Source organism: Dipodomys spectabilis, unplaced genomic scaffold, assembly GCF_019054845.1.
Source record: "Dipodomys spectabilis isolate Male_0828 unplaced genomic scaffold, ASM1905484v1 ptg000073l, whole genome shotgun sequence".
NCBI classification, from domain to species: Eukaryota; Metazoa; Chordata; class Mammalia; order Rodentia; family Heteromyidae; genus Dipodomys; species Dipodomys spectabilis.
Window position 1 is genome coordinate 6,113,554 of NW_024870750.1, and position 12,886 is coordinate 6,126,439.

The 12,886-nt window shown below is 40.6% G+C and overlaps 1 non-coding gene across 1 annotated transcript; it reads right to left on the reverse strand.

Annotated features, from left to right (window-relative positions):
* Positions 1 to 733: 733 nt before the first annotated feature.
* LOC122110101 lies at positions 734 to 839 on the reverse strand. The gene has a single exon (XR_006147811.1). It is a non-coding gene; the product is annotated as a U6 spliceosomal RNA (small nuclear RNA).
* Between the last annotated feature and the right edge of the window lie 12,047 nt (positions 840 to 12,886).

The following is a 12,886-nucleotide window of genomic DNA, read 5'->3' on the forward strand; positions in this document are numbered from 1 at the left end:
TATACCACATTTTCTTGATCCATTCATCTACTGAGGGGCATCTGGGTTGGTTCCAGATCTTAGCTATGGTAAATAATGCTGCAATAAACATAGTCGTGCTGGTAGCTTTAGTATGGTCTTGTTTGTGATCATTTGGGTAAATGCTCAAAAGTGGGATTGCTAGGTAATAGGGGAGCTCTATGTGGAGTCTTTTGAGGATCCTCCATACTACTTTCCAAAGTGGTTGAACAAGTTTACACTCCCACCAACAATGCAGTAAGGTTCCCTTCTGTCCACATCCCCTCCAGCATCTGTTGTTATTAGAGTTCTTGATTCTAGCCATTCTAACTGGGGTGAGGTGGTATCTCAATGTTGTTTTGATTTGCATTTCTTTTATGGCTAGGGAGGTTGAGCATTTCTTCATGTGTCTATTGACCATCCTTCTTTTATTTATTGGGCAGTTGTTTCTTTGAGGATTTGTTGTTGGGGGATTTTTTTGGGTTCCAGGTATATTTTAGATATGAGACCCTTGTCCATTATATGGCTAGTGAAAATCTTCTCCCAATCCGTGGGCTTTCTGTTGATCTTGCTAGCTATGTCCTTTGCCATGCAGAAGCTCTGCAACTTCATGCAATCCCATTTGTCCAACCTTTCTTTGATTTGTTGTGTTTCTGGGTCTCTATTAAGAAAATTTCGGCCTCTGCCAAGGAGACCTAGGGTTTCTCCTATTCCTTCCTGTAATGTTTCCAGAGTGAAAAATAAGGACCGCTTCACGAATTTGCTGTCATCCTTGAGCAGGGGCCATGCTAATCTTCTCTGTATGGTTCCAGTTTTAGTATAAGTGCTGCCGAGGCGAGCACGGGAATTTTTTTTTTCAGGCAGAAGTTTATTGGGGGAGGGGGCGGGGGAGAGAAGAGCAAACTGCGGGCCACAAAAGATGGAAGCATGCGGAGACAGAGGAGAAAGAAGAGAAAGAGGGAGGAGATGGGTGTTGAGCCCATTATATAGGGAAAGGCTGGAGGCAGGACCAGAGCGGATGCGGAAGTGATGCCTAGAGAACCAATCACAGCCTGAGGGAGGCGTGACCAGGGCGGTTAGGAAATGACTTCAGTGTATGAGGAAGTGACCACAGAGCCTGGGATCCTTTGCTGACTCACAATCAGACATTGACAGTTGGGTTATTACTGGTTTCAGGCTGGTGGGGAGGAAGGCAGGAGGGGTGTTCTCCTGGGCAGACCTAACAGTCCAAGCTTTTGATAGTTATAAATGGGCAATGATTCTCTTTGGCTACTTCCTGCTGGCAAGGGGCATCAACATTAGAGGTAAAAGGTGGAGTTGTTGTCCATTCTGGGAGAAGGCAGCAAGAGGCAACTGTTCCTTGATGGTGAACACGTGTATATGTGAGAGGAAGATACTCTTGAGACAGGGTTTCCCTATGTAGTCCAGGCTGACTGAAGCCCAGGCTGGCCTTGAACTTGACATTTTCCTACCTCAGCCTCCCAGCTACTGAGATTGCAGATGTATGGGACCATACCCAAGGCTTTATGTTTTCATTCTCTAACTATCACTGGGTTTTCTTTACTGTAATTCCAGTCCTAAGCCAGATATACAGTAAATGCTGAATATTTCATAATAAATGCTGAATGGATAAACTATGGAGCAAATAGGACTAGGAAGGTGGCTCAGTGGTAGAGTGCTTGCCTGCATGCATGAGGCCCTGGGTTCGATTCCTCAGCACCACATAAGCAGAAAAAAAAAAAAAAAGCCGGAGGTGGTGCTGTGGCTCAAGTGGTAGAGTGCTAGCCTTGAGCTGAAGAGCTGAGGGACAGCACCGAAGTCCAGGGTTCAGGCCCCACCACGCGACCCAAACAAACAAACAAACAAAAAAAACTATGGAGTAAATAAATGCCGAACCTCTTACTCTTTTCTGATAGAACTATAGGTCAGTAAAAGATTCCTATTCAAGGTACACACATTTGACATACATTTGACCGAGCCAATTGAGAGTTATCTTTCATATTATAATTGGATCTTATTCTTCTCAGCTCAAGGGAATTTGATCATAATTAACATAACATTAACCTAATTAAATTTATGACAATTATGGTCAGATTATTTGGACTATTTATATCTTTATAAAGATATTTTTTTAATTTCTAACATGAGTAGAATTGTAGCTTTATCTACAAGTGGTTTCCAACTATACTGTGGCCCTAACCAATTGGATAATTTATTTTTATGACTAATATTCCTTATTGCATGTCATTTGAAACTCTCATGATCCTGAATGATAGTTACAGTTATGTTTCACAAACATATCTATTCTGACCCAAACAAGTTGCTGCGAAGTTATGCTTGAGCATCCATGCATATGTGTGTATGTATATGTGTATCGTGTGTGTGTGTGTGTGTGTGTGTGTGTGCTTATAAACATTGTGGATATTCTGTGTTTAGTTATGCTATTAACCTAATATTCATCTTTGCCTATCAGTCTTGAGGATTTTTGCCCTTCCACTGGCTAGCTAAACAATTGAATGATTATGGGAATTTAAAGGACCATATGGGAAAACAACAACAACAAACATGCTAATATATCCTGAAATAACATCCGTCTTAAAACATCCTTCTCCCATAGCTGCCAGCATGTTCAGGGACTGCCAGCGTGTGACTAACTTTCTTAGATCAGATTCCACTGTTGTGCAATGCATTTTAAAATACTGTGCTATACATGATGTCACAGAGACAAAAACTCTGCAGGCAAAAACTAGCATAAGGCAGATAAGCATTCTCTGGCTGGGATACAGAATGCTAAAACCTCTTAAAATAATTAAACCTTGCTCTGAAGACAGTATGTACCAGATGTGAACTGCCCAAACTTGTTTTTTGGTAGATCCATTTTATGTGTATAGAATTTAATGTACTAATTTATGTCCATGTAGTTCAATTCATGGATTATTTGAGAGCCTTTGCTAAAATTAAGTGTGTTGTGCTTTTCCCGTTAAAGATGAGAAAACACTATTTCTTTTCTTTTTTTTTTTTTGTCGATTGTGGAGTCTGAACTCTGGGCCTCAGCTCTTCAGCTCAAGGCTAGTGCTCTACCACTTGAGCCACAGCACCCTTTCTGGCCTTTTCTGCTTATGTGGTGCTGAGGAATCAAACCCAGGGCCTCATGCATGCAAGGCAAGCACTCTACCACTGAGCCACCTTCCCAGGTCAAGAAAACACCATTTCTGCTGATGGTTACTGAATCATTCTAGTTGATTAAAAACACATCCTGTCCTTCCATGCATAAACACAAAAATTTACTGGAACCTTTTGAAATTGACAGGTTAGATCCATTGCTTGGATGAGGCCCACATATTGAGTTACATAGTAGGAAAATGAGGTCGTGGGGTAAATCTCATCTGCAGTCAGGGAAGCATAGGAATTGAAAGATTCACCTTCTAATCTTGGCTAATCCTTCCAGTGGTGAAGTATCTTGGTTAAACAAGGAGATGACTCTAAGCACTCACTAAATCTTCTCAACATGTGTAGGTAGGTTTTGATAGGTGCTATTAGCATGTCCTTTTATGAGTAAAGGATTTAGATAGGTTCTTAGGGTCAGGGGATGGGTTAGGGTGCAAGCCTGGACTCTCCCTCCACTAATTGGCTCCTGTATGGGTATTTTAGCATTATTGGGACAATATGTGTGGAAAGATTTTGGAAAGCATAAAGAATTATATTTTTTCTATTTTAGGAGGGACACTCATAGATGTGCTGACAACTGGAAAGAGGGTTGATTGCTAAATAAGAGAAGTAGTGAAACAACTGCTAACGTTGGCTATTGACAATGGTAAGGGTAGTCTCACCTGACTTTGAAGAGCGGCATGTGCTAGCCAAATAGAGCAGAGAAGCTAAACAAAGACTTGCCATATGATTCAGAAATTTAACTTTTAGGCATTTACCCAACTAACTTGAGAATTTATGCCCACACTAACACCTACTCATAAATGTTTATAACAGCTATATTCAAAATTGCCATAAAATTGGAAGCAACTGAAAACTCATAGGTGAATTGATTTTAAAAAATGAACTACATCCAAATGATAAAATACCACTTAGCAATCAAGTTAGTTTTAAAGTCGCCACATGATCTGAGTCTTAAATTAATAGAGCCAGGTGAAAGAACCCATATGAAAGGCCACATACTCTTTGGCTCCTATTCATTCTGGACATTCTGGGAAAGGCAAATTATAAAGCAGTGATTTCCAGGGGCTTAGGGACTGAGGAGGAAAGCTTAAATAAATTAAGCATAGAGAATTCTTCAGGATGGCATCAAACCTCATAGGATTTTAGGATCAAGTAAAAGCCTTAAGATATACAAATTTGGGGAATTATTTAGGAGGTTGGGATGCAGAAAGTAGCAGAAAATGTTCTAACTGTATTAAGAAGGCATGGAGGCCAGGTGCCTAGCTACTCAAGAGGCTGAGATCTGGGGATCACAGTTCAAAGCCATCCCAGGTAAGAAAGCTCCTGAGACTTTTATCTCCAGCCAACCACCAAAAACCAGAAGTGGAGCTGTGGCTCAAGTGGTAGAGTGCTAGCTTTGAGTGATAAAGCTCAGAGACAGTGCCCAGGCCCTTAGTTCAAGCCCCAGGACAGGCACCAAAATATATATAGAGAGAGAGAGAATGAATGGGGAATGAGGGTATAATTCAGTAGTAAATCACTCGCCTAGCATGCTTGAGTTCCAACACACACACACACACACACACACACACACACACACACAAACACACACACGGACACGGACACGGACACAGACACACATACAATGAGATAACTTGATGGAAGGAAGTGGTACATACTGGCTAAAGTAATTTTGTAATGCTGAAGGCAAAAGAAAATAGACAAAAAAGTATGCTTTCATTAATAAAGATGTTTCCCAAGAGGCTTCAGGTTAATAGCTCTGATACTGCCTTACATGCATACTGGAACTAAATAAGTATAAGACTAGTAGGTTGCAGGAGAAAGATTTCTCGTGGAATAGGAGTTCACAGATAAGCAATGGGAATAATCCTTATTTGTCCTTGCAGTAATGAGTTACATGGAGTTATCACTGTGTATTCACAAGTAACTTAACATAAATGCATATGACTACACACAGAAAGGCTTAGAGATCCATAGATATACAGGTTAATATGTACATGTAAATTTCCTTGTTTCTGTCAGCTGAGAGACATCCAATGACATCCAAGTAGTAAGGAGACTTGCCTCCTGTTCAGGGCTTGATTCTAATATTGTTCTTCAGGGCAAAGAGTGGGGCTCCTTGGAGAAATTGCTGATCTAAGATTGATTTAGCATATATGCAACATGATCCTGGAATATCTTGTAGTGACAGAAATTCAGGAAATTGTTAACATACACAGACACAGACACACACACACACACACACACACACTAACAGAAGGAGGTCAAAGGAATATAGGAATCAACTGAAAAAGCACCTGATGGCCAAAACTGAGACAATTCATTCAATAACATAATAGAGACCATTAGACTAAAATCCAAAGTATAAAATAACTATATATGAGTCTATACTAATACAACTAATTACAAACAATCAGGAGAAAGGCACAGTATGCAAATAATTTAACTACAGTGACAGACAAGACAAAGTAGCCCAGCCAAGCAATCAAGGTTAATAACAATAGTAATAAGTCATGTTAAGAGCACATATCCTTCACACAATGGGATGAAAATGGCTATTCATCTTTGCTGTTGTCTAGTCCAAACCCCATAACTCAGTGTAATCATGAGAAAGACAAGAGTTAAATCTCAATTAAGGGACATGCTCCAAAATGCTTAACCAGTATTCCTCAAAGATAAATCTGAGGAATTGTCACTAAGATGGGACTGAAGAGACCTGGTGACTAAATATGATATATAATGTAAATGGTTCAATTTAATATTCTGACAGGGATTCTGGAATAGAGATATGAAGTAAATACCAAGGAAATCTAAATGACATATGGATCTTAACTAATTACATATTGATACTGTTTCATTAGGGATAAGCAGTATGCTATACTAATAAACATTAATATAGTAGACACTGGGCACAGAGTAGATAGAAACTTTCTATCCTGTCTTTGTAAATGTGTCTGCAAATCCAAAGTATCTCTATTTTTTAAAAAATGGGTTGGGTTTTGGGTTTTACCTAGAAGCTTCTGTCACTAAAAGTTACTAGTTATTACAAGCTCTGTAAATTATGTGGAGTTTTCCTCTTTGGTGGTACTGGAGTTTGAACAGAGGCCTTCATGCTTGCTTTTTGCCCAGGTTGGACTGGGCCTCCAGAATATCTGGGATTACAAGTATGCGTCACCATTCTTGGCCTGCAAAGTATGTTTTCATGTAGAGATAAAGGTATGATCAGACAAGTCTCAGCAAAACTGGGCTTATCTCCTTGGATGAAAAGGTAATTTTAGTCACATATACTGTTTGTAGATAAGCATAGACATTGGGACAAGAAAATGTTAAGATGCAGAGGTATATTTAATTTACTAGTTAAACAAGCAATCCTAAAGATTGAAAAGTCAAGGAAGTACATTCAGCTACAAGTATATCTGACTCTTCTGAGGATTTTGCTACAATTAGAATTTAAGCAGAGCGCCAGTGGCTAAGCCTATAATCCTAGATAGTTAGGAAGTTGAGATTTGAAGATCTTCATCCCAAGAAGACAAACCTCAGAGACTTTTATCTCCAATTAAGCAGAAAAAAAACAGAAGTAGATGTGTGGCTCAAGTGGTAAAGTGCTAGCCTTAGGTGAAAAAACTTAGCAAGCAGTAGCTGTAGCTCAGTAGTAGAGCTCTTTTCTAGCATGTGTGAAGTCCTGGGTTCAAAAGCCAGCACTGCAGAAACAAAGCAAAAGCATTAAACCCTGAGTTCAAGCCCCAGTACTGGCACGCATGTGCACATACTGTTCCTCAGCTCCTCTAGCATGCTGGGAAAAAGCCTGGCCTCATAGAAGGATGTTGTGTGAGTTATGGAGAACAAAGTTTGTGCTTCTGTATCATTCTTGGCCCTCCCCATCTGCGACATATATCTCGTACCAGGATGGTGCTGGGTATTTGATAGCTGGTCAAGCCTCACAGTGGCTCTTTGAGCAATAGAATCCTTAAGGCTTTGAGGAAGGCTTAGAAGAGTATTATCCATCTTCACTCCCTTAAATCTCAACAAGTAGAGTTATAAGACAAGGCGTAGTCAACATGAAAGTAACACTGTCCCTAGTAGTGAGGAAGGTTCTCCCGCACTGCTGGTGGGGGAGATACTGATACAAGCTTTTCCAAAAACTAAAACTGAACATAAACATTCTCTAATTCCCAGCAATTCCACTCAGAAATATATCTGATAAAATGTGTACATACGTTCACCAAAAGACACATATTAGGCTGGGCTCTGGTGAATCATACCTGTAATCAAAGCTACTCAAGAGACTGAGATCTGAGGATTGCAGTTTGAAGCCAGCCCAGGCAGAAAAGTCCATGAGGATCTTACCTCCAATAAACTACACAGAAAAAGCTGGAAGTGGAGCTGTGGCTCAAGTGATAAAGTACTAGCCTTGAGCAAAAGAAGCTCAGTGACATTGCCCAGGCCCTGAGTTCAAGCTCCAGGACTGGGGTAGGGGGGAAGATACATACTAGAATGCTCAAAGTTAATAAAAATAAAACTCAAAAATACTCAGTTGCCCTACCATAGTAAAATGGATACTTCAATCTTGGTACACTTAACACAATTGCTGTGTGTGGGAGTGCACACACATGTGCACACACTGGTATTAGGACTTGAACTCAAGGCTTCATTCTCTTGCTTGGATTTTTTTTATCAAGGTTGGCACTGTATAACTTGAGCCACAGTTCTATTGGAGATAACAGTCTTTCAGCTTGATCTGATGGAGCTGGCTTCAAACTGCAGTTCTCAGATCTAGTCTCCTAAGTAGCTAAGATTATAAGTGTGAGCCAGCAGTGCCTGGCTTCACACAATAGAATGCTTTATATCAATTTAAAAAAATGACCATACCAAAACTACAAGCTACAAGATGGATAATCTTATAAACATAATGTACAAAGAAGCCAGATACAAAAAGCATAAACTGAATGATTGCATTTATACGAAGAACGAATGCAGGCAACGTGGATCTACAGTTTTAGACATCAACTTGGTATAGTTGTTGCCCTTGGGTGGGGACAGTGGCTGAGAGGGAGGGAGCAGGCAGGAGATGTCTTGGGTGTGAGTAATATTCTTCTTCTTGAAATGACTACTAGTTACTTGGGTGTGTTTGGTTGTGGAAATTATAGAGCTTTATTCTTAAGAAATATACTTTTTTTTTTACTTTCTATATAGTATGCTTCAATAAAAAGTTTTGTAAAAATTTCCCTAGATTCTACTACCTCATCCCCCTTACCTTCTGTTATACTGGTATTGGGGCTTGAACTTGCTCATCCCTGAGCTTTTTTTTTTTTGGTCAGCTGTGGGGCTTGAACTCTGGGCCTGGGTGCTGTCTCTCAGCTCTTCAGCTCAAGGCAAGTGCTCTACCACTTGAGCCACAGAGCTACTTCCTGTTTTCTGGTTGTATATTGGAGATAAGAGTCTCACAAAGGTTCCTGCTGGGGTTGCTTTGAACCGCGATCCTCAGATCTCAGCCTCCTGAATAGCGAGAATTACAGGCGTGAGCCACTGGCGCCCAGGTTTCCCTGAGCTTTTTTTGCTCAAAGATAGTACTCTGCCACTTGAGCCATGCCTGGACTTTCTTGCCAGGCTAACTTTAAACCCTAATCCTCAGATCTCAGTTTCCTGAATAGCTAGGCTTATAGGTATGAGCTACCAGCACCTCATCTTCATTCTTCTTGAGCCCACCCCAGGGAGGCTTTTCCCTCAGATTTGACATAGCTGCTGTTAGGGAAATCAGTGATGACCTGCACATAGACAAGTCCAATGGTCAGTTACCTCATTTGCTTATCAGCCAAGTTCATTACCACTCTCTCCAAACTCACATGGTTTCTACAATCATGCTTCTTCTTTAGCAAGGGTAAGGATGGGGAGCCTTATTTCCTATCTCTGTCAGGCCAGAAAAGACCCAAAGGATTACTTGGTACATGCTAGAACAAAAACGTATGCTTCTTGTCATCTGTCTGAGTATGGCTAAACCAGACTTCCCCCAGGCACAGGGGCATGCATTCGCCCCATCCACTCTAGGCTCTTCCTCCAATATGCACATGTTGGCTTTTTCCTTTCTTCTAGCTCTTTGCTTGGGTCATCTTTTTAACAGAGGACATCTACTCAGTTTTAGTGGCTCACACTTGTAACCCTAGCTACTCGGAAGATTGAGATCTGAGGATCACAGTTCAGAGCCAGCCCAGGCAGGAACGTATATGAGGCTTCTATCTCTAATTAACCACTAAAAAATTGGTGCTAGCCTTGGACAAAAAAAAGTTCAGGGATAGCACTTCGCCCCTGAGTTCAAGCCCTAGTACCAGTGCTCACGCACATACACACATAGGCACACACACACACACACACACACACACACACACACACAGAGTAAATAGATAAATAAGACATCTATCCAAAACTATGTATCAGTCTTCTTATCCTCTTTTTTTCTTGGCATTTTTTAAACATCCTTGATACTTGTGTGTGTGTGTGTGAAAGACAGAGACAGAGACAGAGACAGAGACAGAGTGTGTGCATTTGTTTACTGAGTGATTTTCATTTTTCCCCATTAAATCTTATGCTCTGTGAAGAAGGGATTGTCTCCCTTTCTGTCCCTTTTCTACTTCCATCCCAAGTAGCAGTTACAACATATCCAGATCAATGTCTATCTACCTGTGGCATTTCAACAACTGCCACACACAAAGCTGTTCCTCTTTCATGTGCTTGGAGTCTTCAGTTTGGTTCCACAGGAGAGCTTTATTTTTGTCACCAATCTTCCTAGATTCTCCAGGAGGATTCATGTCACTCTCAGGATCTGGAGGAATTTGCTCCTGGGTTGTGAACACAAGGCACTGACTCAGAGTGTAAGTCTTCACCTGATTCTCTGGCCACGTGTGCTGCCCATCCACGAGACTCGCCTGCTAGTCTATTGGATGGCTCCCAAGCCCGGTCCTTACCACACCCCACAACTGCAGCCTGACATGTCAAGCCATGCGAAGGCCATCTGTTCAGTTATATAACTTGAGATCTGGAACAATTTTCAGCGTAGGATTTGCTGCCCAAACAGAATCATTTTCAGGAAAAGAGAGAGAGAAGGAGAGAGAGAGACAATGGAGAGAGAGAGAAAAAGAGAACGAGAGAGATTAAGCTTTGTTTGCTGAGAAAAGGAGGAACTACCAGAAAAGCTATCATTTCACGGAGTATAAATAAACCATCCCTCTCCCCCCCAAAAAATACATAAATGAAGATGACAAATTTGTATTGCTAATGTATTTCTGCCTTAAAAATATAATACAAGAATGTAGTTTACTTTTGTGAGTGCAAAATAAATTCTTAATTGGGAAAGTGGAATTGCTAATTGAACAGGTTTTCATTTTGTTTGGATTGTCTGTCTGCATTATAATGATGTAAATAGAAGATGGGGAGAGGACAGGGAAGCGGTGCCAATGGCCACAGACTTGGCATTCCAGGATGCTTTTTTATTCCCCCATGGGAGAGAGAGACATCCAAGCCACATTGTGGAACCTAAGCCTTGATTTGTTTTACTAACATCATCCAGGATGGCTAGAAAAAAACCATTTATGAAATAGCTGTCTGGAGTTAAGGATTTAAATTGTGATGTTGTCCACCAAATTTTTCCCTCACTGAATTTACTCAAACAATGCTTGAATCTGTACCGTTTCTTTTTGATTTGCCAATACAATGTGCTGAAGACTGATGTTGAACAGCACTAGCTTTTCTATAAGCAATTAGCATGACTATTTTCTCCAGGAATAAAATTGGTCCATACTGAACAAAAGTAAAGTAAAGGAAACAAAAATCATTGCAACTGCTACTACCTAAAGATTAGTCACAACGTTGTGTGTATTCTTCTGTAGTTTTCCATATAAACATTTAAAAAAAATTGATTCTAAACTATATATACTACATATATCTATAGATATATCTAGATATATAGATATATAGATATCTATATCTATATATATAGATATCTATAGATAGATATCTATATAGATAGATAGATATAGATAGATATATATACTAAACCATATTTTGGTAACAAAAGGTGAATAAATTATGTTCTTTTATTTTTTTGTAGTTTTCAGTCATGGGGCCTGAGCTCTGGGCCTGGGCGTTGTCCCTCAGCAATTCAGCTCAAGGCTAGCGCTCTACCACTTGAGCCACAGCGCCACTTCTGGCTTTTTCTGCTTATGTAGTACTGAAGAATCAAACCCAGGGCCTCAAGCATGGAAGGCAAAAACTCTACCACTGAGTCACCTTCCCAGCCCATAAATTATGTTTTGTATATGAAAGAAGACCCGGCTACTTAGCAACAACCAGGATTATGAAAAAAAAAAGGAAGCAAGTTAGATTGCAAATGGAAGCTAGCCTAGAATGAAGAGATGAGTGGGTGGATAGATGGATGAAAAGTAAATAAACAAATGATTGGATGAATGAATGAACAACTATTTTACTGACTGCAGACAATTCTGGCCTAAAGAAAAGTAGCATTTGAGGGGCTGGGAAGGTGGCTCAGTGGTAGAGCGCTTGCCTTGCATGCCTGAGGCCCTGGGTTCAATTCCTCAGCACCACATAAGCAAAAAGAAAAAAGCCGGAAGTGGCGCTGTGACTCAAATGGTAGAGCACAAGCCTTGAGCTGAAGAGCTGAGGGACAGCGCCCAGGCCCAGAGTTCAGGCCCCACAACCGGACCAAAAAAAAAAAAAAGAAAGAAAAAAAGTAGCATTTGAGTAGAGGCCAGTAAATGATGGCGCTCCACAAGGATCTGGAGAACACTCTATCCCATGGAAAGAAAAACAGTAAGTGCACAGGTACTGAGGCAACAGTGACCTTGGTGGATTAGCAGAATGTCCTGGAGGCTCCAGGAAAAAATTCTCCCATTTCTAATTTTTTTGGGTCCAGTCGTGGGGACTGAACTCTGGGCCTGGGCGCTGTCCCTCAGCTCTTCAGCTCAAGGCGAGCCCTCTACCACTTGAGCCATAGTGCCACTTCCGGCTTTTTCTTTTTGCTTATGTGGTGCTGAGGAATCGAACCCAGGGCCTCAGGCATGCAAGGCAAGCGCTCTACCACTGAGCCACCTTCCCAGCCCCTCTAATTTTCTTTTCAGTCCTTCTGATTGTCTTATAAGAGGTTGCATTTTAATGTAGCATACATTGAACTCTCTTCTGATGTGTACTCTTCTATCTTTGTACCAGATTTTATCTTTGAAACAGATTTGGGGACCCTCAGCTTTTGAGTTGATGATATTTAAGACATAATAACATTGTTTGGTGCTTCCTTCCTTCCTCCTCTTTCTCCTCTTCCTCCTTCTTTCTTTTTACATTTATTTAAAGCAAGTGATCCTGGTGTCCTGTAGATAGCAACAATAACACTATCTTTATAAAGAAACATAATTTAAGTTTTAAGTTAAGTCAAGTTAAAAGGAAAATGAGTATAAATTAATGGTATATAGCATGGACAAAGCCCTGGATCCCATCCTCACCACCCAAAATAAAATAAAATGGCAAAAGTAGTACATAAGTGATAGAAACATGGCAAAAGCCATAAACAGTGATTGGCAGGTGACTACAGCTTGAGAAACATGGCTCTATCTCAAATTTACCCTAACTTGAGCATTCTAGAGATGGACCCACGTCCATCTCTGCTTTCTCTGATGTTCATGTAGGTGGAGATGAACTCAGACACAGTGCTCAGCGA